Raw genomic sequence first — 5,971 nt, 5'->3', positions numbered from 1 at the left:
ATCCCAGCACTCGGGAGGCAGAGGCAGGCAGATTTCTGAGTTCGAGGCCAGCCTGGTCTACAAAGTGAGTTCCAGGACAGCCAGGGCTACACAGAGAAAAAAAAAGCCAAAAAACAAAAAACTCTTATGTGGTAGCCACAGCTGGAGCCTGGGTCCTCTGAACAGAGCCTCTGGTGTGGGTTTTCACAAGATGATCAATGAGTTCCTGATAAGGAGACTTGGTGAACACAGTCTCTTTCCAGAGGTTGGGGGTCTGGTAGCTGTAAGTCTTGGGAGATGGCATTAAAGGTGGCCTTGGCAAATTTGCCCAGGGTGGCAGTGCAGCCTCTGGCTGAAGTGTAGCAGTCATCTATACCGGCCATCATCAGGAGCTTCTTGGGCACAGGAGCAGAGACAATGCCAGTGCCTCTGGGGGCAAGGATGAGACGCACCAGCACAGAGCCACAGCGACCTGTCACCTTGCATGGAACATTGTGGGGCTTGCCAGTCTTGTTCCCCCAGTAGCCTCTCTGCACAGAGACAATGGAAAGCTTGGCCAAGATGATGGCCCCTCGGATGGCAGCGGCAACCTCCTTGGAGCACTCAACACCAAGACCAACGTGACCATTGTAGTCCCCAGTGGGGACGAAAGCCTTGAACCTGGTCTGCTGGCCAGCCGAAGTCTGCTTCTGCACTGGCATGATTTTCAGAACCTCATCCTTTAGGGATGCACCCAGGAAGAAGTCAGTGATCTCAGACTCCTTAGTGGGCAAGGAGAACAGGTAGATCTCCTCCAAGGACTTGATCTTCATGTTCTTAACCAGGCGGCCCAGCTTGGTGATGGGGATCCACTCCTTGTCTTCAACTTTACCTCCCCGAGCTCCGCGGCCTCCACCACGGCCGCGGCCCCTAAGACCTCTGCCGAATCCTCTGCGGAAGCTGCTGCAGCCTCCTAATCCTGGGCCCCCAGGTCCTCTGGGCCCTCTCGCTTCACCGGCGTCATCCACCATTTGGTGTTTTCCTGAAGAGGAAGCATATTGTTTCTGATACCACTCCAGAGTTAGGCGTATAGGCGAAGGGTGGAACAGTCACAGGTCAGCAGAGGTAGACAGATCTCTCAAACTCCGAAGGAAAATGTGTGCTTTGCAGATGAGCCTTTTCCCCCATGCCAGCAGTTTCTCAGGACCATAACTAATGGGAGTGTTATTAGGAAGAAAAGCATGTCTTATAAAACATATCCACCCACAGCTTCATATATGTAAACTGTTCATTACTGTGTGTTGCACATTAGGTTATTATTTATGTATGATATTAGACAGACACCAGCTTTTTGTTGTTTTGTTTGTTCAGAGACAGGGTCTCAGTATGTAGCATTGAGTATACTGGAATTCACTATCTAGACCAGGGTAGCCTTGAACTCACAGAGATCCATCTGCTTTTGCCTCTGGAGTGATGGGATTAGAGGTATGTGCCATTTCACCAGCCTTCTCATACTTGTTTACTGATCCTGCATATCACCATCAAATGTTTATAAAAGTTTTTTTTTTAATTGGAAAAGAATCACGATACATAGATATGCAAAATTTAATCAATGCCAGGGGCTGGGGATGTAACTCAGTTCTGTTTGTCAGCAGTGCCATTTAGACAAGGTGTAGGGACACAGACCTGTAATCCCAGCACTCAAGAGGAAGGTCAGAAATTTAAGGTCTGTCTTGGCTAAATAGTGCTGTTTGGGGCAAACATGGGTTATGTGAGACCCTGTCTCAACAAACAAACTTGTAGTCACCACTCAGAAAGAACAAATGAAAACTTTCTTTTGTTCCTTTGGCAGTGCTGGAGTGTAAAGCGTGGCCCTCTCACATACCAGGCAAGCCCTCTGCCACTGAGCCACATCCCAGCCTTGGCATTTCCTAATGTTTATTCGGTACTCTGGAGGCAGGAGCAGGCAAATCTTCCTGAGCTGGAGGCCAGCCTGATCTACATAGTGAATTTTAGGCCAGCCAGGGATACACGGTGAGACAAAACAAAATGACTTAAAAATCCAAACAAGCCTCTCCAAACCCAGAAGCCTGCGCCACCGCCGGACACAAACCCAGAAGCCTGCGCCACCGCCAGACACAAGCCCAGAAGCCTACGCCACCGCCACCGCCACCGCTGGACACAAGCGCGCTGATGAGGGTGGGGTCTCGCTGTTTGTCAGAGCAGCCACTGCCAAGGTGCGGGCTGCTTTCGTGGCATACATGCGTGGTGGATGATACGCCTCTCACGTAGTTTAACAGCTTGGGCTTGTTCGCTCAATAGCAGGTTTCACAGTGCTAGCTAGCTACTACATAAATAGATGTAGGTCGTTGATTCTACACTGTTGTAGAACGTCCACAAGAAAAAGTCATTCTCTGCTGGGCAGTGGTGGCGCACGCCCTTAATCCCAGCACTTGAGAGGCAGAGACAGGCAGATTTCTGAGTTCGAGGCTAGCCTGGTCTACAGAGTGAGTTCCAGGACAGCCAGAGCTATACAGAGAAACCCTGACTCGGAAAAACAAAACAAAACAAAAAAACCACCACCAACAAAAAAGTCATTCTCTGTATTTTATTTGAAGAGTCAAGAGTTGATACCATAGTTTATCCCGCATAAGTGTGGCCATGAGGCTTTAAGACTCTTGAAGAAGCATGAACCCCTCGGAGGAGGACTGGGTGTGGGCATGAGAATGCACGTGTGATATCTGCTGCTCTGATTTCTTAGTAGGCATGGGCAGTAGAGAAAACCATCTCATAAATTGGTGTCTTTTGTTCATAGTTTGGAAATAAAGATTACCTGTGCTTTGCAGTGTGAGAATCATTCAGAGAAAAAGAGGGATACCAGAGTAGGAACCCAGGATTCTGGGCTGTAGACCTCACCTCACACTGTCATTCACTTTAGTTCTAAAGAAATGAAAATTCTTTCAAACTGTCTGTCTGTCTGTGTGCATGCGCATGTGCGTGCTTGTGGAACTTGGTTCTGTCCCACTATGTGGGATCCAGAGATCTGTAGTTGTAGGTTCCTTTCTTTACTGAGTTCTCTGCCAGCCCGAGATGCAGTCATTCTGGTGGAACGCTTGAATTTTCTAGGATTTTTGATCTTTTTATAAAATGATAATTGTCTTGAAACATCTGCTCTCAGTAGAGATTGTGCATGGTTGCTATGTGGCCTAGCACCTAGGGGTTGAAGAAAGGACAAAATGGAACCACCCCTTGAATCATGTTTGCATAGAGAATTGTGCCAAGGACTCTTTTATTACTCTCAAGTCATTATAAATTTAATTGGTATTATGTCAGTACTTAGATCAGAATAGCACATGAAACTCCTCTCTGTTTACACCAGTTCCATGGTAGCATGGGTGGGTGTGGAGTTGGGGACAAATAACAACTGTGACGTTTGGTCCATTGAATGGTTTCATCATAGTTTGAACTCTGCACCAGTCGTCGTGGACAGAGAAGTTACGACGTGGACCCGATCCTACCGTCAGAGCACTTGGCTGTGAACAAGTCCTGCTTGCTTGTCTTGCCTGGAACTTTAGCTTAGACTGGGCAGTGTTTGCTGGGATGATGCCGACAGGTATAGCTGTGAGCTTCCTTCCTTTCCAGCTGAAGCAAGGGCCAGGGTTTTTGGAAAGCTTTATAGATAGCCCTTTGATATCGGAGTGAATTTGTAGTCTCCACTTCTGCCCTCTGTTGACCCATACAGAGCAGCCAGGCGGTGCCTGTGACTCATGCATCTGTGCTTGCCGTGGCTTTGAGCTTGTTTTCACCGGCTCCAGGTCCATTTATGGGTTTCCGGTTGCCATATCTCTATTTTTTCAGTTGTATCAATATGTTAACTCCATTGGAGAGTAGTAGTGAGATCACATGGCTTTGATTGTCCGTTGGCTCTCAGAGTCCCTTAGTAACTTGTTGCTCTGAGTGCTTAGTACTTCTCTTTAGAGCATTAAGGTAATTTTCAGAAATCAGTGTGTCAGTCTCTCTCTCCCTGGCCAGTCTGTGTATGAATTACTTAGGTTTCTGGGTGGGCTGCAGGCCAGTTGGGGTACCGCTGGGGAGTAATCTGCTAGAAACTTCCTCTATGTTGTACCTGTTTTCAGACAGAGGCTGCAGCGTCAAAGCTTTACCTCTGTGGTGCATCAGTTGAGGATACTTTTTGTAGTTGAGTTAAAATTCACTTAAAGCACCACTACTGTGCCCCCAGAATATTTGTCACCCCAGAAGAGCACATCTTGCTCCCCTGTGACCTTCCCCCCAATTCCATCTCACATGGCAGCCGATCTCTTTTCTGATTCTAGATTGCTCGTTTTGTTGTTGTTGTTGTTGTTTTAAATTTCAGTGCACTTTTATTTATTCATTAATGTGCATGCACATTTATATTATGTGTGTGTGCACTCATGCCATGCCACCTCTGTGGGGTCAGGGAACAGCTTTTGGGAGTCTGTTCTCCTACTGTGTAGGTTCCAGGACTTGAGTACAGGCTGTGGCGTGCTTGGCGCCAGCCCAGCCAGCTTTACCTGCCGAGTCATCTCCACGGTCCTGAGTTGATGGATTTTGATTTTTGTGGAATGTGGCTTTGGGGGTTTAATTGAGGTCAGGGATAATTTGTCAGTCTGTCCTTCCACCCTGTGAACATGGGGACTGAGCATAGAACATCTGGCTTGGCTTCTGGTTGGTGTAGTTACCCTTGGAGCCATCTTGCCAGCCCTTTTGCTTGTTTTTTAATTGCTCTTTTGTTGCTGAATTGTAAGAAGACTGTAGTTCTTCCTTTATTTGGAGCCAAGGGCTGAGGCCCGGGCCACAAGTGCACATACCTGCATGAGTGAGTCTTACCCCCAACTGAGCTGAGTCACTCACACCCCCACTTCTAAGAATGTGAGGTGTTGGCTTTGCTTCCTCTTCCTGCTCTGGCACACCCTAGTCAGCTCTGCTTTACTGGACCTTTGGTCCAAACATTTGATTTCTGGTTCTTTCTAAGACCTAAAGGCAGGAACTCACTGGTTTTATTATTGCTGCTAGAGTTGGATAGTCCCCCAGTCCTTTTTACTGAGACCACTGTTTTCTTTATAAAAACTTTACAACAGTTTATGTGTGTATGTATTTGTGTATGCCATGTATGTGAAGTACCCAGGGAGAAGAGAAAAAGGTGTCAAATCCTCTGGAGCTGGGGTCACAGGTGGTTGTGAGTCACCAGACAGTGTGGGTTCTGGGAACTGAACTGAGTCTTCCAGAGCAAAGCACTCTGAGCTGCTGGGCCCAGGAGCCCTGGAAAAATAAAAGTAATGTATATTAAGAACATTCTTGATTTATTTAAAAAAGCACATCTGCGTTTTCCATATTACAAGCAGGTGCTTCTATTTGTGCCCCCCCCCCCCCCATGAAGGGGCCTGAGTTGTGGCATGTAGGTTGTACCAGGGTCAGCTGAGAAGGCAAGCGCTGCACTCACTCGGTGAGATCCACAGGATCTCAACCGTTCTCTGCTGACCTCCTTTTACGTAATGGGCTTCTCAGCCTTGGCCTTGTCTGGTCTCTGAGGATATTGCCTTGGCTGCTTTATTTCCTGAACCAAGCATTTCAGCCTCTCGGCATTTGCTAGCTGTAACTATAGTCATGCAGCTGAGCAGGCTGGGGAAGGCCCAACGTCTCAGTGGGAAGATCTTGACACTTAAAATATTCCCTGATTTCTTTCATGAGACTTTGGGGTCAGTCCTCAGAGTAGAAGATATCCTAGAAACTGGATATTGCACCCCCTCCCTCCCCCCACAGCCCATCTTTCTTCCCTGTCCCCCTTCCCTCTGCCTTCCCTCCTTCTCCTTTTCTATTCTGTCTTTCTTAGATGGGGTCTTGACATGAGGCCCTGGTCAGCCTGACTTTCTAGCTTTCTGCCACGGCCTTCCTTATACGTGTGTGTGTGTGTGTGTGTGTGTGTGTGTGTGTGTGTGTGGAGAGAGAGAGAGAGAGAGAGAGAGAGAGAGAG

The 5,971-nt window shown here is 47.7% G+C and overlaps 1 protein-coding gene and 1 pseudogene across 2 annotated transcripts in view; one reads left to right on the top strand and one right to left on the bottom strand.

Annotated features, from left to right (window-relative positions):
- Pfdn1 (prefoldin subunit 1) overlaps nt 1-5,971 on the top strand; it is a 54,023-nt gene that overhangs the window by 36,871 nt on the left and 11,181 nt on the right. The gene's annotated exons all lie outside the window — the stretch shown is intronic.
- Nucleotides 125-989, bottom strand: LOC110333095 (annotated as a pseudogene). The gene has a single exon (XR_002381060.1). The product of XR_002381060.1 is annotated as a 40S ribosomal protein S2 pseudogene (transcript).

This window comes from Mus pahari, chromosome 15 (assembly GCF_900095145.1).
Source record: "Mus pahari chromosome 15, PAHARI_EIJ_v1.1, whole genome shotgun sequence".
Lineage (NCBI taxonomy): Eukaryota > Metazoa > Chordata > Mammalia > Rodentia > Muridae > Mus > Mus pahari.
Note: the sequence above shows the minus strand (reverse complement) of the source record. Positions and strands in the feature narration are given on the sequence as shown.